The sequence below is a fragment of the Panthera uncia genome, chromosome B4 (genome assembly GCF_023721935.1).
Source record: "Panthera uncia isolate 11264 chromosome B4, Puncia_PCG_1.0, whole genome shotgun sequence".
Lineage (NCBI taxonomy): Eukaryota > Metazoa > Chordata > Mammalia > Carnivora > Felidae > Panthera > Panthera uncia.
Genome location: NC_064809.1, coordinates 85,438,153 through 85,465,538, shown reverse-complemented (window position 1 = coordinate 85,465,538; position 27,386 = coordinate 85,438,153). Strand labels below are relative to the sequence as shown.

General features: G+C 38.6%; 1 protein-coding gene across 1 annotated transcript in view; it reads left to right on the top strand.

Annotated features, from left to right (window-relative positions):
• TAFA2 (TAFA chemokine like family member 2) overlaps positions 1-27,386 on the top strand; it is a 517,570-nt gene that overhangs the window by 120,578 nt on the left and 369,606 nt on the right. The gene's annotated exons all lie outside the window — the stretch shown is intronic.

Here is a 27,386-nt window from a genome sequence, read left to right as displayed (position 1 = left end):
TTAGCAATGCCAATGGAAAAACAACTTCATTCTCTTCTTATACATTTGTCAGTTTGGGGGAAGATTTCCATTGGCCAGGCTGATCAGATGGTGGTGATGGGAAGGTTTGCTAGGCACAGGTAGGTTAACCTCAGTCATTCACTCTTGAACCCTACTGCAAATCTGGCAAGTGTTAGAGACTTCTGCAGGAAAATTGCTAAGAACCAACAGCTCTAAGTGTTTGTAATTCTTTCAGGGAGCGGCTTCATGGTGTCTTAGAAGTTTGGACTTCAAATTAAGGCCCCTGTGATAAAATGTTAAGATAATGCAATTCATTGTTGAAATCAAATGTTGGCAAATTGGAAATCAAATGTGAAATCAAATTTTTACTTCTTTTAAAAATTTTTTTTTTAATGTTTTTATTTATTTTTGAGACAAAGACAGAGCATGAGTGGGGGAGGGGCAGAGAGAGGTGGAGACACAGAATCTGAAGCAGGCTCCAGGCTCTGAGCTGTCAGCCCAGAGCCCAATGCGGGGCTCGAACTCATGGAGTATGAGATAGTGACCAGAGCTGAAATCGGATGCCCAACCGACTGAGCCACCCAGGCGCCCCATCGAATTTTTACTTCTAAAATACTAAATTCTTTTTATTAGAGAGAAAAGAGTGTATCTTTGATAGAATTCAAGGTAATATCTCCTTGTAATATGGGGAAATGTAAAGATTTTATTATTGGGGGATTGACTTCCCAAGCTTAAAACATCTTTAAGCTTTAACGACAAAGCAGCTTCCATGAAGAGTGAACACAGCTGAGAAGGGAAGGGCCAGAACTTTTCTCATGCTAGTTATTGGATTTACCACACAGAGGAAAAGAGGGATCTGGGCCTTTAATAACTCAAGCTTTTCCACGAAAATCAGAATAGGGTATAAGTGACTGGTGGAGAAGGAAGAAACTCACCTAATTGAAAGAGATGGAGTCCACCTGGATTATTGCAATGCCCTTGAAACAAGCCTCCTGTCTTCCACTCTTGCATCTTAGTTGTTGTTTTTTTTTTTTTTAAGTTTTTAATGTTTATTTTTGAGAGAGAAAGGGGACAGAGTGTGAGCCGGCAAGGGGCAGAGAGAAGGAGGCACAGAATCTGAAGCAGGCTCCAGGTTCTGAGCTGTCAGCACAGAGCCCGACATGGGGCTCCAGCTCAGGAACTGTGAGATCATGACCTGAGCTAAAGTCGGAAGCTTAACCGACTGAGCCACCCAGGTGCCACACCTCCTCCACCCCATTTTTTTTTTTTTTTAAATTATTACCACAGAACAGACAGAGCGATCATTCAACATGTAACCAAGCAGATTTGTGAGTACTGGCCATTGACCAATCCCTGTGGTAAAAATATTTAACATGATCTATAAGCTGTGGTCTGGCTCTGCCTCCTTTCCCCACGTGGTCATATGCCAGTTTCACCCCTTTGACTGGAGTTTCTATTCTGCACATGCGCCAAGCTCTTATGTTTCTTAGTCTTTCCCCACGTTGCGATTTATTCATTAAACGTCTTTACTTTTGCTTTTTTCCCCCGTAGCTCTCTCCTATTTGTCCTATAGACCTTGATTTAATTATTACTACTTCAGAAAGGCCTTCTGGAACCTAAGTATATTTGGACTTTGTGGTATTCCCTCAGTAGTGTATCGGTTTAAGTTGTGAGGATGGATTTGTTGGTTTAATGTCTATCTCCTTTTTACATTATAAGCCCTGTGCGGTCAGGTATCATGTCTGTTTTGTTCACTTGGTGCCCAACACAGTGCTTGGGACGTAATTTTTAATGAATGCTTTTTAAATAATCAGCGAAGAAACGGGAAGAGAGTAGTGATGCTACCAAGCAGCTGCAGCAGCTGAGTGCAGAGCACAGAAGGAGCAAGGGGGTGATAAACTATAGCAGCTACTCCGATGGTGGAGCCAGAGAGAGATACACATGCAAAACGCACACTGAGCAGCATTGCCGCCTGGGGCGTGGGGCTCTGTGATTGCAGGCACGTGTCCCTTGAGGACACGCATAGGCACGCGTGCCTCCTGCTCAACCACCCCTGAGCGAATTGGTGTGACGCTGGGGAGGCCTGGCAATCAGGACCGCTAAGCAGCCTGGGGAAAGCTTTGCACACTGCCTGTGAATGACAAGCTAAGCCATTTCCGCTGTGTTTCAACACTCTCTCCGCTGGTAGACTTGGCTTTATTTGTAACACTGAGTTATCATTATCGAAATACTGTAAATTGCATTGTACACTTGGGAAGTATTTTCCTTAAAAATAATTTAAAGATCATTTACCTTCTGGGAATACATACACAAAGGGGGACAGTTGTAGTTGGGATTATAATCCTTTGTACCAAATTTACTCTTTTTAAATGAACTTTATTCCCTGTTTTTTTAGAGGTAATATTTTACATTTTCTTTTCCATGAGTTGATCACATTGTGATGAGCTACATGTCTTTTTATCTTAGCTTTAACGAACCCCTCCCCCTCAAAACCCCTTTCCTTTGGGTTCAGGTATAGTTAAGCAGGCCTTCTTCACTTTCCCCTGTTTTCTCGGTGATACTTGCATGATTTTAGTGTTTGTAATTTCAGTGATATGTGGATGCTTGACTTTTTAAGGAGCACATCTCAGTCTGAGCAACATCTTTGGCATCCAGATAGGAGTCCCTGGATCTATCTGTGATGTTGGGCTGTACCTAAAGGTACAAAGAACAGATAACATCCCCAAAGAAGGGAATCCAAAGTCACACTCTGCTTTTTTTGATAATAGCTTCCACAACTTATCATGGGATGCTGGTTTAATGGTGGTGGGGAATGATCATGTACAAAGGTATTAAGAAAGATATGGCAATACAGGGAGACATTTTCCTAATACCAGTCTTTGTAAAGTTTGCTCTTTGAACCAGATCTGTCAGGCTCTTTTTCTTGGGGCTTTGCATAACGGGTTCCTTCTCACCTTTTAGATGTCAGTTTTAATTTTTTTTTTTTCAACGTTTTTTATTTATTTTTTTTTTTGGGACAGAGAGAGACAGAGCATGAACGGGGGAGGGGCAGAGAGAGAGGGAGACACAGAATCGGAAACAGGCTCCAGGCTCCGAGCCATCAGCCCAGAGCCTGACGCGGGGCTCGAACTCACGGACCGCGAGATCGTGACCTGGCTGAAGTCGGACGCTTAACCGACTGCGCCACCCAGGCGCCCCTAGATGTCAGTTTTAACATCACATCCTTAGAGAGGCTTTCTGGGGTAGGCCAGTTTGCAAAGACTGGTTCAAGCTTGAGGATTTGCAAAAAAGAATTCTTGATCTTTGAGTACTGTTAGTGTTCTTGTATATTACTATGAATCGGAAAATAAACAGTGCAAGGGTACATGTGAGTTTAGCAACAAACACAATGGCAAGGAGGGAACAGATTCCTCAACCTCCTGTGTTTTTCAGAGGCACACCCAAAATTTAGTAGAATCAGCTGTGACAGATCCTACAGGGCAGAAGGGTTTTTTGCCTTTTAACCATTTTTAGGCTAGTGTGAGAGTTGGACATACCAACTTAGGGTGAGGTTCTGCCTTATTAAAAGAATTTCATTTGGGGGTGCCTGGGTGGCTCAGGTGGATAAGCGTCCCAGTTCGGCTCAGGTCATGATCTCACAGATCGGGGATTCAAGCCCCACATCGTGCTTTGTTCTGACAGCTCAGAGCCTGGATCCTGCTTCTGATTCTGTGTATCCCTCTCCCTCTCTCTCTCTCTCTGTGCCCCTCTCCCGCTCATACTCTTTCTCAAAAATAAATAAACATTAAAAAAAATTCATTTGAGCTGTGCCACTCACATGTGGATGCTAGGTCCGTAATTTCTTGCTGTGCCATGACATTTGATTTACTGCTGTGATATTTGGCCTTAAAGGGCCTGACCCTGGTCTTCTAGACCTTTCCTAGCCGTTCCTTTATTCTCTACCACAGTGCCATGTTTATTTCCCTCATAAGTCAAATAGCATTTAATTTGTTTGCCTGTTTCATGACCATCTACCCCTCAAGATGTGAGCTCCAGCAGGCTGGCAATTGTAATTCCATCTCTCAGGTGCAGTCCCGTGCCTAACCCAGTGCCCGATACCTAAATACCTTGTATTTCTTCCTCTCGTGGAATCATGCATATGATACTCTTGTGGTTGTAGGTATGATTAGGTAAGAATGTTTTCTACATGTGTGCAAGCCGTACACTTTCAGTATGCCCCTGAGATACCTTAGCAAAGTCTGGCCTACAAGGTCTGGGGCCTGGGATCCAGGGGTAGGTAGGCATGTATAGATGGTACTTTTAAAACCATCCACAGCATTTGGAAACCTGGGCAATTGAGAAAAACCTGTCAATGGCTGGGTTTTTTTTTATTGTTATTTCTCCTCATTCCTGCAAATTTTAATACCTTTGAAACACATGTTCTTCTAATTTGTTGTAGTAATTTGGCCAATATTCTAAGCAATTATATGACCGTAGTTCAGAGAACAGGATCTAGATTGAATTGCCTGTGTTCCTGTCCCGGCTGTACCTCTTTTGATCTGTGTGATTTTTCGTGTTTTTTTTTTTTCTTTTTTAACTTTTATCTTAATTCAAGTTAGTTAGCATATGGTGTTATATTAGTTTCAGGGGTGTGGTATAGTCAGTTATTCAGCACTTCCATACATCACCCTGTGCTCATCACAAGTGCACTCCTTCATCCCCATCACCTGTTTTACCCATCCCCTCACCCCCACCCACCTCCTTCTGGTAACTATCGGTTCTCTATAATTAAGAGGCTCTTTCTTGATTTGGTGCTCTCTCTTATTTTTTCCTCTTTGCTCATTTGTTTCTTAAATGCCACTTAGGAATAAATTCATATGGTATTTGTCATTCTCTGACGTATTTCACTTAGCATTATACACTCTAGATCCAACCATGTCATTGCCAATGGCAAGATTTCATTATTTTTTTCTGGCTGAGTAATATTCCATTGCATGTATATACCACATCTTCTTTATGCAATCATCAGTCGATGCACGCTTGGGCTGCTTCTGTATCTTGGCTATTGTAAATAATGCTGCAATAAACACAAGTATGCATGGTTTCTAAATCTCTATACTTTGAGTTTCTTCATTTTAAAAATGAAGCTAACCAGAGGATGTATTTTACAGTAGTCTTGTAAAGATGAAATTTTTTTATTAAAAAATTTTTTAATGTTTATTTTTGGGAGAGGAAGAGAAACAGAGCATGAATGGGGGAGGGGCAGAGAGAGGGAGACACAGAATCTGAAGCAGGCTCCAGGCTCTGAGCTATCAGCACAGAGCCTGACATGGGACTTGAACTCATGAACCACGAGATCATGACCTGAACTGAAGTTGGATGCTTAACCGACTGAGCCACCCAGGCCCCAAGATGCAATTTTTTAATAGGTTCAATGTGTTCAGAGCAGTCTCTAGAAGAGAGTAAACATTCAGTGTTAGTCAAAATAAATTGATAAATCAGGGTTAAAATTCAAGTTTAAATTTGTTCTCTTTCTTTCCTATGTTATGTAGCCATTTGAAATTTTGAAAGGTAAACTAATTTCTTTCTAAAATTCTTTTGTGGTAATGCCAGTCATGGATATTTTTCAAGTTGGGAGACATAACCCTGAGAAATATGGGGACAGTTGTCTCCTAGGTGCCTAAATTTACAAATACCCATAGCAAGGAATTTTTAAAACACAAAAGTTCCTGAATGTATAATAAACATGATTGATATCTTTGAAAATATTTTCCCCTGGAGGCTGCACACATTTCAACCCTGCTGCAATTACTCAATACATGTTAAAAGGACATCTGCCTTTTTATTTTGTAGTTAAATCTTGTTTTGAGTATTGCTTAATTTTATCATTCACCTGATTTATTGGACTTGACACAAAATGGTTTTGGTTCTTTAATCCACCCTCAGTGAATGAACACGTGTGGCTCTCTGAGGATAATCAAGAGTGCAATTTGTGCTTTGGGAATGTTTTCGAAGGTGGAGTTCTCAAAACATCGTGAACATATGGCACCATCATTGGAATCTGGTGTTGCCTTATAAGGTTACCACTTTGAGAACAACATGTATTTGGATGTAGAAGTTCTAGCAGTAATTAGTTTTATAGTTAAAATTTGAACTCCCCGGAGGGTCTTTTTGATTCTTTGCTTTCAAGGTAAATAACAACTTTCAAGCCGAAATTCATTTGAATGTGTGAATTCTATTAGTTAAAAAAAAAAAAAAAGAAAACAGCAAAACTCTAGCAATGTCAATTTGCGATCCTTTTTTGTCATGGCTGCATTTTATCATTAAATATTTGTCATTCTGATTACACATATTTGAAATCTTCACTTCCATCATTAATACTACCTTGATAAATCCATAACATATACACGGGAGTGGTTTATATTTGAAACATATAAATGCATTCTCTCATTGCTTTCCATCACAACACATTCCTGAAAATGGTTCTATAAAGGAGATAATGTCTTCCCAAAGGAACTACTGTTGGAGATTGTGTTCCTAACAAATGACAAAAAAATCAAATAAATCTGAGATGTAGCAATAATGTATTAAAAATGCAAAATTATAACAGTCAAGCCCTTTATAATAGTCTAAAATACTAAAGTAGTATATTAAGTCATATAAAATATCCATAAATATACTGAACATATTGATTATAAAGAAGATATGAATGGACTATAAAGTTTCCGTATTGCAAAGAAAATATTGATGTATAAATCTGACTGAAAACTGACCGATAGTAAATGGTTATTATTCATTTAATTATAATGGTTTTAAAAATTGTATGGGATTTGGAGAGAGATGATTTACAGGGCTGATGTCTCTGAAACTGTCTAAAGAAATGTAGGGGCGCCTGGGGGGCTCAGTCGGTTGAGCATCCGACTTCGGCTCAGGTCATGATCTCGCAGTTGTGAGTTTGAGCCCCGTGTCAGGCTCTGCTGACAGCTCAGAGCCTGGAGCCTGCTTCGGATTCTGTGTCTCCCTCTCTCTGCCCCTTTCCCGCTCATGCTTTGTCTCCCTGTGTCTCTCAGAAAATGAATAAATGTTAAAAAAATTTTTTAAAAAATGTAAACATTGTGCCTTTTCTCTCTTAATAGAATATTCCCACAAACAGGCAGATGTGACAAAAAATAAAAAAAGATACCTTTGTCCTTGGAGACATGTCTTAACCTACTTTTTAGTAGGTTTTCAATACATTTGTTAATGACATTGATTGATTCATTCAAGTGACATATGTGGGACATGTACAGTGTTACAGGCACTGTTCTAGATATTGGGCTACCTAGATGTAGGGGAGTTGAGCAGGAATCAGTAAAAGAGACTGAGAAGGAGTAGAAAGGAAAACCAGGTGAGTGTGATGTTCTGCAAGTTAAGTGAGGAAGATATTTCAAGGAAACTGGGCTACTTATTTGTGCCAACTAGTATGAGAATGAAAAATACTTAATAGCAACTCTTCAAAAAGCGATTTGGAATCTCTTTCCTAGAGCCAGGTATGAGGTGGTTTTGGAACAGTATTGTGACTGAACTTACACTTTGTCCTAAATTTGACAAATATTTGAATGAATATATAGGGACTGGGATCCCCTAGTTGTGGCTGTTAATTTGGGACCTTCAAATGATTTCTTTGGAAATCTGAGTAATTAGACAAGATGGCAAATAGCTGTATGAGATCTGAATTACCTGCTCAGAGTACCAGTTGATCTGTCACTTAGTTCTACATGGGTGCTTTGGTGATCCTCCTCTTCTCCACCCCCCAGTGATCGGAAGGTTGTAAAGTACAGGGCGTAAAAGGCAAGGCCAGTATCTAGAGAGACATTACATAATGGATGTCTACGTGTTTATGTAAGTATATACATTATGTTTAAGAGGGAGACGAATACTTAATATATATCTATTATATGCTAAGTATGTGCCGAGCTCTGTAATGTTGTTTAATGTCATATGGGCATTCACTGCCTTGAATTAAAATGAGAAATATAAATATAAATGCTGTAGTTGCTTACAGAACAAATGTGAACTGGAATAGTCATGGAAAAGTTGGATAAAAATGTGGTGTTTGCACTAGGACTTCCAGCCATGTCTTTGTCTTGGCACCTGAGATAAGAAAAGGATGTATCTACACCTAGCAAAATGTTTGGCACGTAATAAGTAGTTAACAATGCCTGTTTGGTTACTTTTGCTATATTACATGTGTGAATATTCAAATCTTTTGTTCAGATTTCCTGAAAGTGGCAAAGCAATAGATAATAGGCATAAATAACTGTATGTATGTAGGAAAAGAATCCAGCTTTGCCAGCTTTATCAAATCTAAATTACTGGAAATCTAGTGTAGGCCCAAATTGGCTATCCTCTAAAGATTTATGAACTGTCCTAACAAAAGTGGCAGATTTCTGGAAGTGACTGAACAACCAAAGAAGAGATAGATTTGCTTATTTGTCTTGATCTAACTGGGAATATTTTCCCTGGAATGTGAAGGTTGCAATTGGGATTATCTATTCTTTAGAAAAAATATTTGTCATGTTCAACAGGGAAGAAAAGGGCATAACTAAATGTGGAAAAGAGAGAAGAGACTAGCTTTTCAGTTGACCTTGAGGTTCCGGCACTAGGATTGATAGTGACTCTATTTCAGCCTTCAATTATTACTCAATTGCTAAAGGAAAACTTCTTATTCACAGTCTTGAGGCAAGCCCTTTCTCTTTCTAAATCAGCAGCTTGCTTAAAGTAATGCCAACTGTTTTGTTTAGAAACCTCGCTGTTCTTCAGACTGTAAAAGCATGCTTCTATTTTCCAAAGTAGAAACGTATTTTATTTGATTTTGCAGTATAATTTTGATAGCTTTGTGGTAAAGTTGGAAAATTTTCCTGTTAGATAATGGATGTGTAAATGACTGCCAGGAGATTTTGTTCAGGGTCCAATTTCCTGTAGCTCCTCACTTATTTGTAGAAAAAGCTTTCAATTCAGTCCATTAATTGAAATTCTTGAATAAATTCCCCAAGAGTTTGACTCTACTGGACTAGAGGTTAGAGACTAGTTTGCAATCATGTGGAAATTTTATCCACTGAAAAGTCAGGATCTGAATGTGAAAGGAAACCAAAGGGGGAGACTCTAATGTTAAGTAAAATGGGGAGTCACTCCCAGAGCCTGAAGGTAACTGTGTGTGGAACACAATATCCAGGCAGTCTTGAGAGGATTGCTAATATTTAGGTAGCACATAACTCATAAAGGATAATATCCAAATGATATCCAGCTTAATTCACAGTGCAGGATACAATGATGTGTGAGGTTTGATGGATCTATAGTGTGATTAAAGAACTCTGTTGGGGGATAAAGCAAATGGCAAGTGGCAGGACGAAGGATGCTTGCATGGGTGAAAGCCTAATCAGGTATGTTACCTGTAGCCATTGATCTTCAAAACCTCATAAAACATGGACTTCATCTTCAGTTCCCATGACTCATTAGCAGTTATTTGTTTTAGCACTGTGGTTTTTCAAAGATCATTCAGCTGTTTCTGTGGGCCACATATATCTAAAAGCTTGGGGCAGGTCAACAGGAATATAGAATAGATTCAATTGGCCTCAAGGGATTGGTACTCCCCCCCCCACCCCGCAATATTACAGCTCAATATAGACTCTGGTTAAGTCCTGCTGCTTTTCATATCCTGTTTGGCTCACCCTAAAACTATCAATTGACAAAACCAATGACTGAAATGAAAAACTCATCACTTAAGACCTTGGGCACTGCTGGGGTTCTTTCATTTAGGGTAATACTGGAAATCATAGTATGTAGATGGTTCACAAAACTGAGGCTTAAAATAGCCTGGAAATGATGGGTAGCAGGTGAAGTGTGGTGGTTCCCTTTGCAACAAAACTAATCTTTGCATTTTCTGCTTGACTCTGATCACATTCACTGATAGTCCCCAGTCAATTTCATCTACCATATGATTTCACTTATATGTAGAATTTAAGAAACAAAACAGATGAACATATGGGAGAGGGGGGAAAAGGGACAGAGAAGCAAACCATGAGAGACTTTTAAGAGTAGAGAATAAAGTGACGGTTGATGGAGGGAGGTGGGTGATGGATGGGCTAGATGGGTGATGGGTATTAAGGAGGGCACTTGTGATGAGCACCAGGTCACTGGGTGTTGTATGTATGTGGTGAGTCACTGAATTGTTCTCCTGACACCAATATCGCACTGTAGGCTAACTAGAATTTAAATGAAAATTTGAAAAAAAAATAACACCATTAGAAATATGTGAGTAAATCTTAATATCACAGCAAGGTTGTAAAAACATGAGAATAAATGTGTGCAAAAAAAGTATATTGGTATATTTTGTCATAAGAGGTTTTAATGTTAACTAACTGGACTTCAAATATTCATAAAAGAGAATAGTGCTAGTATAGCTTTGGTGTTAATTTGTTTTACCATTATCTCAGAGTTGGTTTGAAATCCTATTTTGTCCTTGAGGAAATCTGTTGACCTTGAGAATTAAGAAGAAAACTTTAGAGCATTTTTTTGTTGTTGTTGCTACTACTTCTCTTTTGGATAAAGGGAAAGAAAGAATACTGTTTCATGAGGTTTGGTGTGTGTGTGTGTGAGAGAGAGAGAGAGAGAGAGAGAGAGAGAGACAGACAGACATATAGATAGCAGGTGTTTTTTCAGTGTACATCAATCTAGATTTTTCTCTCAGAATGCGAAATCATAATAAATCTGACACCTGTTGTGAGTACCTCAGGAACTGACAACTTCAATATACGAACATATTTCTTAACTTGAATTTTACATAGTGCTATCTCCATCACTTGTAATTACTTGGATGCAAGGTATTCCTATGCCTTTGTCTTCCTAAGGAAGCATCTTCCATAGCCTTCCTCACTTTTAATGTGTTTTCTAGCTCATTGCCAGTGCCATTTTCTGGCGAGCAAGCAGTGTCTCTGTAGGGCTCCTTTCCCAGAGATGATCCTTGAGAGTCTCCTTCTACTCAGTTAGTGCTACAGACCCATTGTTGTTCCCAGCTCAAGAATAAAGCTTATCCTACCATAGTCTTGCCAGGCCAGAGAGCCACATCTGTGATCTTTGTCTGTACATGGGACTGGGGGCACCATGGGAGCTATTCTTCTGTATGCTGCTCCCTTCTGGAAATTGCTTTTTTTTTTCTTTATTTTCTATTATTATTTTTTTTTTCTGCTGAAGTTTTAAGATGCATACTTATCTGCTAAATTGGAATGAAAAGAGAAACATGGGATTTTTGAATGATCATGGACAAAAAGGATTGAATAAAAACGAATGGGATGTGGAGTTCTAACTGTTCTTTCCTTATTTGATGATGCTATTAATAGACTATCATTGAAACATCAATACCACAAACTTGTGGTTGCTCAAGCTGAAGAGTCATGCTTGATTCTTCTTTTTCCTTTATTCCCCATAGCTGGGGTAACTGTGGTTTATTGTCCAAACTGGGGTAATGTTGAGAATGAAAGTGCCCTATATGGGGCACTGCAACCATAGACAGAAATCAGTTTTGTCACAGGCGAACAGGGAATGAACGATTACCCCATCCGTGAGTAAATACATAAGATTTGTTAGCTTTGCCTTCAAAACATACATTGAATGAATTCATTTGTCTCCATCCCCACTGCTATGATCTCCAAGCCATCAACGTGTGCTGTTACAACTCCTAGTGGATCTGCTTTGATTCTTGCCTTCACAGGTTTCAGTTTCTACACAGCAGCCAAAATAATCTTTTCAAACAAATTAGAGCACATAATTCCCTTGTTCCAAAATCTCCCAAATTTCCAAGTCCTTAGAAGAAAATTCATATGCTCCCCTGGCCTGTAATGCCTTACCTATCTCTTGTAGGTCATCCCATAGCAACATCCCTAGGCCTCATCTCTACTGGGCCTTCTCTGTAGTTCTTCACGTGCAAGGCCCAGGTCTGCCACAGAGACATTGCACTTGCTCTTCTTGCCTGAAATGCTCTCCCACCAGGTCTACCTTTTTGATTCTTTCTTGTCATTCAGATCTCAGAAAATGTCACCTCCTCCGAGTACTCTAACTCATTCTAATGCCATCTTTACCCTTTCTCCAGTCATTGCATCTTGTTATGTTTCTTTATAGCACCTCCCAGTATCTGAAATTACTCTGCTGTTCAAAATCGTGGTAAAATACGCATGTCATAAAATCCACCAGGGTAACCACTTTTGAATGTACAGTTCAGTGGCATTAAGTCCATCGACCTTGTTGTGCAACTCTCTCCAGCATGTTTTTCATCTCCCCAAGGTGAAACTCCACACTCAGTAAACAACGTGTCTTGTTTTGTTTCTCCAAAGCCCTGGGACCCCTGTTCTACTTTCTGTCTCGGTTTGACTCTTCGAAGTACTTCATGTAAGTGTAATTTCACTTAGCATAATACCCTCAAGGTTTATCTGTGTTGTAGCATATGTCAGAGTTTCTTTTAAGGTTCAGTATTTCATTGTGCGTCTATAAACCACATTTTGTTTATTTGTTCATTGATGGATCCTTTTGGCTACTATGAGTAATACTTCTATGAACATGGGCATACAGATGCCTTTTTAAATTTTTTTTAAAAGTCTGAGAGAGAGAGCCCAAGTGAGGGAGGGACAGGGAGAAGAGAATCCCAAGGAAGCTCCTCTCTGACAGCTCATAGCCCGAGGCAGGGCTCGAACTCATAAACCCAAGAGATCATGACCTGAGCTGAGATCAAGAGTTGGACTCTTAATCAACTGAACTACCCAGACGCCCCTGTACAGTTACATTTTTGAGACCTTGTTTTGAGATCTTTTGAGTACACACTCAGAAGTTTGAAGTTGGATCGCTGGATTACGTTTTAAAGTTTTTCATGAACTACTATGCTGTTGTTCATCCTGGCTGCACCATTCCCACCACAGTGAATAGGGTTTTAATTTCTCCATATCTTCACCCCCACTTATTTTCTGGGTGGGTTTTTTTTAATATGTCATTGTAATAAATGTAAAGTGGTATCACTATAGTTTCATTTCCATTTCGCTAATGACTAGTGATGTTGAACCATCTTTTCATATGCTTATTGACTGTGTATCTTTTTTTGGAGCAATATGTATTCAAGTCCTTTGCTCACTTTTAAAATGAGTTTGTTGTTGAGTTATAGGAGTTATTTATATATTATGGATACTTTCCATATAAGATATATGGCTTACAAATATTTGTTCCTGTTCTCTGAGTTGCTTTTTTACTCCTTTGATGCACAAAAATTTTTAATTTGGAGGAAGTCCAAATTATCAATTTTTTTTTTGTTACTTGTGCTTTTGATAATACATCCAGGAAATAATTGCCAAATCCGATGTTATTAAGGTTTCTCTCTATGTTTTCTTCTAAGAGTTTTATAGTTTTAGCTCTTTTTAGGTCGTTGATTCATTTAAAAATTTTTTTTAATGTTTATATTTATTTTTGAGACAGAGACAGAGCATGAGTGGGGGAGAGGCAGAGAGAGAGGGAGACTCAGAAGCAGGCTCCAGGCTCTGAGCTGTCAGCACAGAGCCCAACGTGGGGCTCGAACTCATCAACTGTGAGATCATGACCTGAGCTGAAGTCGGATGCTCAACCAACTGAGCCACCCAGGCGCCCCAGGTCTTTGATTCATTTAAAATAGATTTTTGCATAGGGTATATTGTACCTGCTCTTTTTTATTTCTGTGAATCCCATAAAATATAAGCTTAATGAGAAAATGCATCATGCTTGTTTTGCTCTACATTGCATTCCAGCCCTTCCATTAGGGCTTAGCATATAGTAAAATGTGAAATGAACGAACAAAAGGAGATATTCAAGTGAAGTGTTTAAGGTAAATAAACATTCATTTCTCAGAATCATAGAATCTTGTGCCAACATGAGAGCTTATTCAATTTGTGTTAATCACTTTCTAGGTCTGCTTTCTTCTAGCTCTTATTTCTTTGGTCATCCAGCCTAGAAATTATGTTCCTGGAAATGTGGTTTATCAAGTTCAATTTATCTCCATCTGCTAAGAGTGGGATTAAACATAATGTAAGTAGTGTAAGGTAATGTAACATAACAAACATAACATTGAAAAGTCCTCTTTCTTCTGTAGAAAAAATGGGGGCAATGAACTTCAGAATAGATCTTCTTTTTAGAATTTTGAAGTTTCATGTAAGTTTCATGTTAAAGATGCTGTAACTTTGTCTAGTTTCTTTCTTTTACCTGGGAAAGTATAGTCTTGTTTATAATTCTTAGCATGTTATGTGAACAATAATTGAGAAAGCAGGCTTGGAAACTTCAGCATTGCTTTTCTTAATTGATTGGAGGGTAGACAAAACTCTTCATAATCCCTCCTCTTACCTCAAGAAAATCTGCTTAAACTATTTGTGCAAGAATCTGCTGCTAGAGATAGGGAGGTCTGATGAAAGGAAGACAAATCATTGCTTATTGATGATAGAGGTGCTATAGGGACGGGTTTACCAGGACAGTGGGAAACAGTCTCATCTCAGTCTGGGGTGGGGTAATCCATCCCTCTGATTGCATGTGGAGTGGGGCATGAGGGCCTGAACAGATAGTGAGGAAGCATTTGTCTTGGAGAAGCCTGACTGAGAGGGGTCAGTCAAGGTCAACATCATTGGGATTTTTAGTTATTAGTGGGAGTAGCAACTGGTGATTTCCTCATGGATCCTAAAGTTTGAGGTTATGTGTGATGAATACAGTGGCTTCTGGGGCAACTCAAGCAGGTCGTCGTTGTTGTTGTTGTTGTGTTGTTGTTGTTGTTGTTGTTCTTCTTCTTCTTCTTCTTTTTTAAGAAAGAAAGAAACTTGGATATTCTTTTAATTCAGTCACCGAAAGAACTGAATTTTGAGCATACTCTCTAGCTCATGTGGCATAGGGAAACAGTTCCTATATCAAGAGAGCCTGAAATGTTTTAACTGATGTCAACCTGTCTTGCTATAACCTTTCTGTCTCACTGATTGTTTTGTTTTTTTTTTTTGAAATGTAAGTTTTATTTTTTAACTCTACTGATTATGAGGAAAAGAAAACAAAATAAATTCTCTGAGTGGGTTTTAGAGTGTTTCTAAAGGGTTCTATCATTCAGATAAGTGTTTGCTATCTCTATTACTGCTTTGTCCGGTCTTTATTTCTAGTCATGAGTGTTTATGATAGTCTAAGCATGAGGCCTGCTACTTAGAAAGGACAATTTCAGCTGAAATAAATAAACCACTGGAGGGAGAACTTGCCTTTGCTACTCTCTTTTCCCTTTTTGGGGGGGAGCAGAATTTCTCCTCTCATAAAAATTATTGCAGACTCATATCCAAACATGGCTCTCAGGTTTTGGCAAACATTTACAACTGTGCATTGGTAAATATGCCAAGAGACCTTCCCCACTTCTTGTGAATATGACTGTGCACGAGTCAGTTCAGCATTTGTATTATGCCTCTACCTTTATACTATGCTTTTATAATTAGAGAAGAGCAAATGGAAAAATGCTAATGACTGTCATAATTGGATTCATTATTTAAACAAGTATTAGATAAGCTATTAGGTGTTTAAGTATTAAGCATATAATTGGGAAGTGGTTTTGTGCTCTCAAAAGCTTCCATGTAAACTTGGATTTGAAAATTGTAAGAGGAAAAGGAATATAATAGGTGAAGAAAATATTAGAAACATGTAGTGCAGTTGCCAGATGATTTTGTCTCTTTGCATACCTAGTACAGATTTTGATGAAAGGTTGGCTTCTTTGAAAATGTACTGTATACTCATACTTAAGCCATAAATCTCTTGAATTTGGAGTTCAATTTAAAACACCCTGGGAATACCGACACATTTCCTTTTGAATGTATCTTTAGAAACCCACACACGCTCAAGCACACACACCGTGATTATAAAATATTCTCTGAGTAACAGCAGTGTGGGAAGAATTTAAATTAGATGGTAAAAAAATAAAAAAGTCACATAGATGCTAATGCTATTAACATAATTTAAATGTTCTAGATATTTTGATGACAGGTAATCTGTTGATACTCTAGTACACTAGATACTCCTACACTAGTTTTTCTACTATCTGGCCATTGCTAATAAAAATAACATTTAAACATAAAAGGCCTATTACTCTCTCATGCTGAAACTTTGCAAGACAAACCAAAGTTCTTTTTTAAGTTTATTTTTATTTATTTTGAGAAAGATACAGAGAGCAAGTAGGGGAGGGGCAGAGAGAGAAGGAGACAGAATCTGAAGCAGCCTCCATGCTGTCAACCCAGAGCCTGACGTGGGGCTCAAACCTGTGAACTGTGAGATCATGACCTGAGCCAAAATCCAGAATTGGACGCTTAACTGACTGAGCCACCCAGGTGCCCCCAAAACAGAGTTCTTGATGGTAAAGTTGTGTTTGTAAATGATGTACAAGCCTTTGTAGTCAAATGTGATTTGGGTTTGCAGCTTTAAAAATATTGGTCAGACTCAGATAAACAAAAGCTCAGCCATATTTAATTTTGTTGATGGTGGGGAGGAGAGCAGGTTATTAAAAGTTAGAGGTAATTAAAAATATAAAACCTGCTATCTTTGGTACATACCCTAGAGAAATATTTAATTGGACTTTGGGGAGTGTCCAGTAAGCATTTTTGTACTTTCTGAAATTCCTTTACAAATGAAAACTCTCCCCTGATAAGAAGAAAGTTAGAAGGAAGAAGAGATAACTACCATTGAGAAAGCTGTGGACAGTGAACCAGTGCATTTTCCACCCAAAGAGATGATTCAGATCAGACCTTACCCTAGTCCTATCAGAGCCTGACAAGTTCATATGAGATGAGATTGTTGCCTTGGTTTACAATGTTGATTAACAAAAGAGAACTTTAACATAAAAGATAAATTCCCTGTGCCTGGAATTTAAGAGAAACTCAAAAAAATGTTCATTGAGGCAACAGAGTCTACTAGTAAAGAGCCTTGATTCTAGAACCAGATTCTGAGAGTTTAAATTTCAGCTCTGTGATCTACTGTGCAGGAGTTTGGGCAAGTTCCTTTTTTTGCTTTAGTTTCCTCATCTGTAAAATGAGAATAATAACAGCACCTACTCTCAAAGGGTTGTTGCAAGGATTAAATGGAAAAAAAAATACTGTAGAACATGGTGGACCCATAGTTACTATTGTGTGTTAATTGTCTTTAGTAAGTGAGTAAATGGCACAAACTATTCTCGGAGGCTGTGTTTTACAACTTAGAGTGGATATTCTTTAGAATTGGATGGAAATGTTCCACTGTGATGAGTTTATGATTAGTTACTTTTTTGATACATGATGGAGTCTTTGCTTGACTCCATAGCCCCATCAAAAGACTCGATGTGCATCCAGGTGCTCCCTGGAGACGGTCAGAAACCACTCTCCTTGGAAGTAATTTCCGAATTGGATAAGCTTTATAAATGCAGGACTATGCCTTGTGTTGAGGCAGCCTCAGCACCCCAGCCTGGAACCTTATGTGCAACACAGCAGTGTTCAGTATCTATTGCATGAACAAGTACTGACTGTGTGCTATGCCCTGTACAAAGCAAGATAAACAAGATGTGATGTTTGTACACTGAAAAACAAAAGAAAACAACAACAACAAAAAAACAACCAAAAAAAAAAAAACCCTCAGTTGCTTATTAATAAAGATGACAGGGAGTGCCAGTGGAATAGGAAGTGCCTCAGGCCAAATGAGAAGAAAATTGGAATCTGCTCTTGGTTCTGTTCCTAACTTGCTAAGGAAAAAATCATTAAACCTTTCCCCAGACTAAGATTTTTTTTTTCACCTGTGAAGTGAGAGGAGTAACACATGCTGTACCTATCTATTGTACATGGATTTTTTTAATTATAAAATTAATGGGACAATAATTGTGAAGTTACTTGAAAATGTAGGCTGATTTAAAGTTAAAATGAATGCAAAGATATTATAATTCTATAGGTAGAAGTAATATTTAGGATGAGGTTTCTTTTTGTTGTTTGTTTGTTTATTTTTGAGAGAGACAGAGCATGAGCAGGGGAGGGGGAGAGAGAGGGGAAGACATAGAATCCAAAGCAGGCTTCAGGTTCTGAGCTGTCAGCACAGAGCCCGATACGGGGCTCGAACTCATGAACCATGAGGTTGTAACCTGAGCCCAAGTCAGACACTTATGCGACTGAGCCACCCAGGTGCTCCTAGGAGGAGGTTTTAATGCCAAGAGAAAATAGACCATGCGTCAAAGGATCAGGAGGCTGCTTTTTCATGAACTTGTTGCACAGACTACTCTTCATGGCATTAAAGTTAAGTTGAGACCATCTTCCCTTTTCTGTAACCTTGTACATTTTTTAATATAAACATGTTACATATGAATGTATGGTCATGCAAAATGGAAATCATTGTTTCATAAATTATGAAACTGAAGGCCAGAGAAATTCAGAGATTTAATAGAGCCACACTAAATAAATTATAGATTTTAGAATTTTGTGAAGTTTGTACATGTGGTAAATCAAAGAAGCCACAACAGTATTACACATTCTTCTTCCTTGTGTCTGTTGCTCCTTCCATTGGTCCTTCCTCTCTCTGCTCAGGGGATAATGTGGTCTAGTGTCTGATTATGTAGTAGAAAGAACTATAATTAGTAGGCAGAATTTTAAGATGGTCCGCAAGATTACAACCCTTGTTATACATTGTCTCCCTTTGAATGTGGGCCTGAACTGTGACTATAATGAGGCTTTAGGAAAAGGAGATTATCCTTGTCGAGCCTGACCTCATCAGGTACTTCTTTAAAAGGGACTGCTCTCTTCCTGGAAAATGAGATTTGGAATGAATGGGAATTTGTATTGACACAAAGGACAATCCGTGTTGCTTGCCTTGAAGATGGACAGGGGGCCGCATGTCGAGGGGTTTGGCTCACCTCTAGCAGTCGAAACCAACCTCCTGCTGATAGTCCACAGGGAATTCGGCACCACGGTCCTCCCACTGCAAGAAACGGAATTCCGCCACAATGACATTGCCTTGGAAGAGGAGAGGACCTCCGGATGACAATGCCTCTTGGCTCACATTATGATTTCAGCCTGTGAGACCTGAGCAGTGAAACCAGTGTCTTTGCTCTTGGACTTCCGGCCTGTCGAGCTGGGAGCTAACAAATTTGTCTTGTTTGAAGGTGTCCAGTTTGTGGTAATTTGTGACACAGCTATAGAGAATTAATACAGGGAGATTAGGGATTAGCTATTCCATTCGTGTGTTTCTTGATTTACTTCTTGTGAGCAGCTTCTGAAAAAAAAAAAGAGTAGGTTGAACCACATTAACTTGAATATCCTAGAATTATTTTAGACAGAAATACTAATTTGAGATAATGGATTCAGTCACAACGTGTTGTTAAACCTTTATCAAGTCACATTGTTGACTCCAACCCCAAGACCTATCAGAAATATTGAATAATTTGAATGTAATGGATAAAATATGTTTTTTTTTATAAATGTCTACATTTTAAATTCATGCTCTGTTTTCTTATGTCATTTTACTCCCTGCCCTCTGGCAGAGACGCTGGTGAGTGATAATGATGAGAAATGCAGCCTTAATTTGCAGATTTGGGAACGTACGTGTGTGTGTGTGTGTGTGTGTGTGTGTGTGTGTGTGTGTGAGAGAGAGAGAGAGAGAGAGAGAGAGAGAGAGAGGGAGAGGGAGAGGGAGAGGGAGGGAGGGAGGGAGGGGCAGGGGGAAGGAAGAGGGAGAGGGAGAGAGAGAATTGAGGTTAAACAGATTCAAATGTATATGAAACCCACAACTTGCCTAGGCTTCTGTTTGTAGACTTATTTGTAGGAAAGGGGCTTGCAAAAGAGATGTTGGTGTATCTTGCTGGAGAACTGAGGTTAAGACAATGGTATCTGCAGATGATACAACATTGGGAATCCATTATGTCTCCATGGGCTACATAGGACCCTACACAGAGAAAGACTATAGCCAGAACTTGAGTTGTTTTCAAGAAAAAATTGTGAAACATGCACATGAGCTGGGTTGCGTGGATCTCCAAGGGCCAAAGTAAACAGAGAAGGGGATTTTCATGTTTTCCCCTCTTCTTGTGAGGCTTGGTATTGCCTCTGGCAATATGAAGACCATAGATACTCGTGGATATACCCAGAGGAACACTGACCAAGTTCTGAAGGAAAAGATGGACACCATTCATGGAAAGAGGAAATGCAGGAGAGCTAACAGATTATTTGCCTATGGGGTAGGAAGTAGAGATAGTAAATTTGGAGCATGTTGATTTTGAGGTCCTTGTGTTAGAGAAGAGGTTTTACAATATGGACTGGGAACTTAGAATGAGGTTGGTATTGAAAATGTAGATTTTGACAATCAGTGTATTGGTGCAAGTTGAATTCATGAATATGAATTAGATCATGTGGAGGAGTATGTGGGATAATAAGAAAAAGCTCTCAGGACAGATAGGCAATACTGGATAATACTGATGAGTTTGGAAGAGAATTGGAAAGTGATATATCCTAGCAGCTAAGGGAGAAACGGGGTTTCACGTCTTTATAAAATTTCTTTCACCCTTGGTGATACCTGTTGAATAGCTTTAGAGGAATTTAATGATCTAGTCACTAAAAGAAATTTCTTCTTGGAAATCAGCCATGCTCGATGTGATCCTCATTTCTTTACCAACAATATCACTTTCCTTTTAACAATCCAGAAGAAGTTACCAAGCGTTTCCTTTTTTGTGATTAAATAATCATTACTTGCTAATTTAAGAAGGAACTTTAATGTTTAATTTTGTCTCATATAAAAGATAGCTTGTACAATGACTTGGAGCCAAACTCTCAGTGAATATTTCTTTGTCAGTTAATGAAAACAGAACACAGAGTAAAAGCATCTCATTAAACCACATTCATATATTTTGCAGCATCTGAAATCACTAGTGTCAATTTAATTGAAAGAGGCATCTTTAAACTGTTGGTTTTAAGGAGAAACCTAATCAAATCAGTCAACAATAATTTTCTAGGTTGATAATTAATGAATTTAATAATTTATCTCGTGTTGAATAATTCCTTTTATGGTTGATAGATTCATAAATAATTATCTAGGATTTGAAGAATATGCATTATTTTCATTTATATTAAATATCTCAGAAAGCTAATCATGAAACTAGACTAATATACCAGAGGAATCTAAAATTCATTGAGGCTTTCTTTCTTTCTTTGTTTTTAAAAAAATTTTTTAAGGTTTATTTATTTTTGATAGAGAAAGACACAGAATATGAGCAGGGGAGGAGCAGAGAGGGAGGGAGACACAGAATTCGAAGCAGGCTCCAGGTTCTGAGCTGTCAGCATATAGAGCCCGATGCTGGGCTTGAACTCACAAACCAGGAGATCATGACCTAAGCCAAAATTGGATGCTTAATCGACTGAGCCACCCAGGTGAAACTTTGAGACTTTATTTCTATTGGAATTCTACCTCTGAGTTCTTTTCTTGACAGGTTTCAGTTTCATGTCGATGTCCCCCCCTCCCCCTTCCCTACCTGACTTTGATGCTGCCTTGAACAGCTTTTTTACATCCTCAGGGCCTTCAAAAGAATGGTCTTATCTGAATACTAGCCTGTGAGGATAGTTATGGGGATAAAAAATAAATTATATCTCTATCCCTTCTGCTTTGTGTGTTGTGTAACAGAACTGCCGGCTAATTTTCTGGAAAAAAGAATTGATACAAGTCCTTGTTTGATTACCTCCTTTTAAGGGTGTAGGAGAAACACTATTTAAATGTGACACAAAATTGGGTGCGGGATTGGGAAGGTTCCTGGTGAATATCTATGGACTTTTGTTTGGTGTCTAACCTTAGCAAAAGAAGAATTGGAAGAGATGTGAGGAGAATATTAGATTTTACTGAGGAGATCCCTGGAAAGCTTTAAGGAAAGCTTAGGAAGCAGAAAAAAAATACATAACTATCCCAACTGTCATGTCAATAATAAGACTTTGCTGAAATCCAGTACAGAAAAGTGATTTTTGAAAAAAGTTATACAGATTTTTGCCCTGGAAATATTTATTTATTAAAAAAAAGTCAATTTCTATTTCTAATGCCTTAAATCTCACTGAGTTACCCTGCTAACAAAACGTAAAGATAATTTGGAGGCTTTCTCCTCAGAGACTTTAAACTTTAAAATTCTTCATTTTTCTTTTCCTATTTCTCCACATACGTCTATTGGATTTTTTCAGAATAATATAGATTATACCAGACATGCTCAAATATATAGAAGTAGGAACGTCTGATCATAGCTAATTTTTTAATATGTTTTTAAATTTTTTTTTTACCATTTTTATTTATTTTTGAGAGGGAGACAAAGTGTGAGCAGGGGAGGGGCAGAGAAAGAGACAGAGAGAGGGAGACACAGAATCTGAAGCAGGCTCCAGGATCTGAGCTGTCAGCACAGAGCCTGACGTGGGGCTTGAACTCATGGACCGTGAGATCTTGACCTGAGCTGAAGTCGGACGCTTAAACTGACTGAGCCACCCAGCTGTCCCTTAGCTAATTTTTAACATAACGACAGGCAAAATTAACTTCCCTTTTGAATATGCAGCTCAAATTAGCTGAATTTGCCAAGTCAGACATTAGAGATAACATCACAAATTGCTGGTACAATGTAGTTTTGAACGTACAGATTTTGGTATAGTACCTCCTAGGCCAGTTGATAGTTGTTTCTGTTTGGCAAGTCACTTAACCACTCTGAATTTCAGTTTGGGATCTACAAAATAGAAGATGTATAATGAGGAAAAAGTGAGAATGTTTTTGGAAACGTTTTGTAAAACATAAAATTTAAGTTCACAACTATTCAATTAAAATGTTGATTGTCATTAGCAATATAATATCGAAAAGCAATAGTTTCATTTATAGCTTATTGGGTGTTCTTGATGTTTTGGTCTGTACTTCTTAAAGAACTTAATGGATTAATAAACCTGCAGAAGTAAAGACAAAAGCCCCTCTTGGTTATTGACTATAGCACACACACACACACACACACGTGTGTATACATACACACGTGTGTGCAAAATTTATTAGGGTAGGCTAGCCTGCTACAATAAAGACGTCAAAATAATGGTTAAAGAAAAGTTTCTAAGTTGATTGTTGTCATCTAAGTGGCAGCTTTTCTTCTTACAGTTAATTGGGAACAGACTTGAAACGGCCATTGGAGCTATGAGAAGGAGGAGAGCGTCTAATCTGGGTCCACTGATTTCCACTCAGGCAAATAAGGTGGACTTTGCACACATTGCTTCTACCCAGGCCACTGGCAAGAGCCTGCGTATGTGGCTGCATTTAAGTGCAAGGGAGCCAGGGGATAAATAACGCCTAGGGTGGCATTCACATCCCACCTAGGACTTCATTGTTTTCAGAAGAACAATGGATAGCTATGCTGTCAGCCATGATGGACACTGCTTTTTCTTTATTACCCTTTTAATAGAACACCTAGAATGTTGGGGCACCTGGGTGGCTCAGTCGGTTAAGTGTCCGACTTAGGCTCAAGTCTTGATCTCGTGGTTCATGGGTATGAGCTCCGTGTGGGGCTCTGTGCTAACAGCTGAGAGCCTGGAGCCTGCTTTGGATTCTGTATCTCCCTCACTCTCTGCCCCTCTCCCACTTGGACTTGGTCTCTCTCTTTAAAAAAATCAACATTAAAAAAATTAAAAAAATGTTTTTAAGAATACCTAGAATGTCGAATGGTTTGCATATTAAATACCACCTAAATAGTATGTTTGTGTCTGGTATACAGTAAGTCCTCAAGTGATAGTTATTATTACTAATGCTTCATTTATTAACAGTGAAGGAGAATGTTGTTTCTTTGTGCAGTGATTGGAATCTGAAAATACAACACATGTCTGTCTTTCACATGTGATGAATTTCCTGTAGTCATTACATATTTAAAAATCATGTAGAGAAAGGATTCTGAATGTGAATATTGCACAGACAAGCTTGCTGAAAGCTATTTGTTGTGAAAATAAATTGGTGATTGACAGATGTGGCTTCAGAAGCAAGAGAGAAATAGAATTTCTTATTTTCAAAGTGCTCGATAACTATGGATTTGTTGTGAAAAAAAATGGAAATATATAATGCTTTACTGAAAATGCTTCCAAATTAACAAATTGATTACCATGAATTAAGAATTAGCTCATAAGACACATGACTCCAAACAAATTGCATTAGAGACTCGAATTTGAAGGGTTTAAAAAAAAATCCTTCCTTTTAAATGAATCCTTCAGTTTCAGAATTAAGTATGGGAAATTTTACAGTGCAAAAAAGTATACTTAGTGATATATGCTGGGGAACCTCTGTGCTCTGCTGTGGTGTTGGCTAGAATGTTGTGGTTCCTGCTGGGCTGTATTCTGCCTGGGCACAAGAAGTCTAAAGCGCATCATGGCTTTGACATACATTATCTTCTCGTGTGTGTGTGTGTGTGTGTGTGTTTTAGCTCTGGAAAGTAAAGGGTAACAATGCATAAACTTCAATCACTCTTGTGTCTGTCAGTTACTGTACATTTAATGAAAAATAGATGTTACTACAAAGTGCCTTGCTGGCCAAGTCAATCAAACGAAAGCAAGTTTGCACTCACTAACCCAGCCTCAGATTCAGCACTCATAACTTTAAGAATATTTCTTTCATAAATCCGTAAGGTAGTCAAGATAGAGATCCAATTTGCTCCAGCAGTGTTCAGGTGTGATGGTTGGTTCATCCTCTCAGGAACAGTCCATGCACTCTGGCCATCCTGTGGAAGGATTCACTCTTGTCTGGAGACCCACAGCTATAGGAGGATCTCTGTGTTACCTGAGCCCTCCTGTCACTTCATAATGGAAGAAAACTGAACAGGTACTGCCTATGTACATGTTATACGTATGGTGTATACCTATTTATACCTATGGTGTAACTAGAAATGTGTCTAGCAAACAAAACAGATGAACATGAGGGAAGGGAAGCAAAAATAATATAAACGCAGGGAGGGGGACAAAACATAAGAGACTCTTAAATATGGAGAACAAACAAAAGGTTACTTGGAGGGGTTGTGGGAGGGGGGATGGGCTAAATGGAATCTACTCCTGAAATCATTATTGAACTATATGCTAACTAACTTACATGTAAGTTAAAAAAAAATAGGGGCTCCTGGGTGGCTCAGTTGGTTGAGCGTCCAACTTCAGCTCAGGTCATGATCTCACGGTCCATGAGTTTGAGCCCCTCGTCGGGCTCTGTGCTGACAGCTCAGAGCCTGAAGCCCGCTTCAGATTCTGTGTCTCCCCTTCTCTCTGCCCCTTACCCACTCATGCTTTGTCTCTCTCTGTCTCAAAAATAAATAAAAACATTAAAAATAAATAAATAAAAATGCAAAACAACAACAAAAAAGAAATGTATCTAGCAAATTATAAAAAATAGGGAGGCACAATCAGGGATTTTAAAGTTCAACAGACCTAAAGCCACAGCCTGGCTAAATCCCTTACTATGCAATGCTATGCAAGTTACCTTTTCTGAACATGCATTTTCCTGTTTATATAGTAATACCTATCTCAAAGGAGTGATGTAAGGATTAAATGGAAGAAGACAAACTATGAAAAATGTCTAGTACACAGAAATGAAAAATAGAGTAATAGTGAAAATCTTGAGGCAAGAGTGTTTAGGGCAAGATATTTGTAGTGTTTTTTCAGTCCCTGTTTTTTGATTGCTTCTGTCCACTGATCTTCATTGCTTATTTTATAACACTATAAGTGGGATGTGGCATATCTGGTATCAAAAGCAATGTTTTGGATTAGTTTGTTTTAGTCCTTGCCCTATCCTCTGTGCTCTTCTGGTGGGAGAAATTGTCAAGATCTCATTGGCTCCCTTGAAGAACAAGAACATCGTTAACATTAGCTCCCTAGACAGAGAGTTGCCACCAAAATTCTTGGGGTGCCAATTTAATCAAGGGAAAGATCAGATTGTTGACCATATTTCCTTTTCTGGTTGTTGCTCCTGGCTGGTATATTTTAAAGCCTATTTTTCAATGTTTGGTGAGTTTTGTCACATTATTTTTGTCTCTCTGATATGCACACACATACAGATTTTCCTGTCCTTATGGGAAGAATTATATCCCTTGAGGATGGCTTGAAAAAAGTTACCGGTTGTATCAGTGTTAGAGATTAAGAAAGTCTCAGCAGTCCATTGCTATTTTTATGTCATTCAATACACCTTTTAAACTCAAATTCCCTAATAATGTTCCAAAAATAAAGCAACAGAGGCAATAAATACCTTAAAAAGGAAACTGACCTCTATCTTTGGAATTTCCTCTAGTTCCATGCTGAGAGCTTGTCTCAGATGGCTCATGAAAGAATGAATGAATGAACAAATTAATGTTACTCCCCAGACTAGCAAGCTACCTAAAGTAAATGTCTACCTAAAGTAAGGCTACCTTACATTATAAGTACTAGAAGAAACTCAACATATATGCATTGGCCATAATAAGCATGTTACTTAATTCAAATAAAATTGTTCTTATTTTAAAATGTTGTCGTAAATCTTTACAATGTTAAGGAAGAATGCAATGGACTTGCACGTTGAGGCCGTAGTGATGTGCATGGTTAGTACTGTGTTGTTCTTACCACATGGAAGTGCTAAAATTCAAACATCCAACATTGGCGATTGAGTCATGAATAGTGATATATTATCAGTTTCCTTTTTTTAAGTACAAGAAACAAGTACTTGGACTCAATGTAAGTGAGGAACGTATTTACAGATTTACTTGGCACTTAGGAACTGCTCAACACATGTTAGCTAGTGTCTTTACACGGTTTAATGCATTTCTTGTCTGTTGTTCACGATCCCCTGGAAGTTCTTACTATTAAAGTACAATTTGGGTGAACTCCTAGGGCATGTAGCTTCTGAAGCTTCTGAGGTAGTTTTAGCCCAGGAAAAACTGTAGTTCAGCATATTCTTAATTTTGGTAATGCACTATTTGTATACAGACTAAAGAATTACATCTGTCTCTGTTCCTTGGACTCAGTAAGAGCACCGATTGGTCATTTCCAGAAAATAAACAACACAAGACGTTAAAGAAATCTCTGTCTTAATTCTTTCCTGCCCCTATGCCATTATGGATTTTCTGTTATGGTCAGAGATAAACTAAAGTGTATCTGAAGGTCAGAGTTAACAGGCTCCCATGGAGCAATAAGAGTGGTCAGCCTGGAGAGCAAGAGACCAGTATGGAGCCCAGATGCCACTTATTGGTGGTTCCCTTAGATTCCATAAACTAATCTTCTCTGTGGAAATTGTGATATGGAATCCCTGTGTTTCTTTTGTGATTGAGGTTTTCAAGCCGGCTTTGTTCATTTCCAGAGAGTACATGCTTTGTGATGTCCCTACACAAGAAACTTTGAAAACATGAAGAAAATTGGTGACAC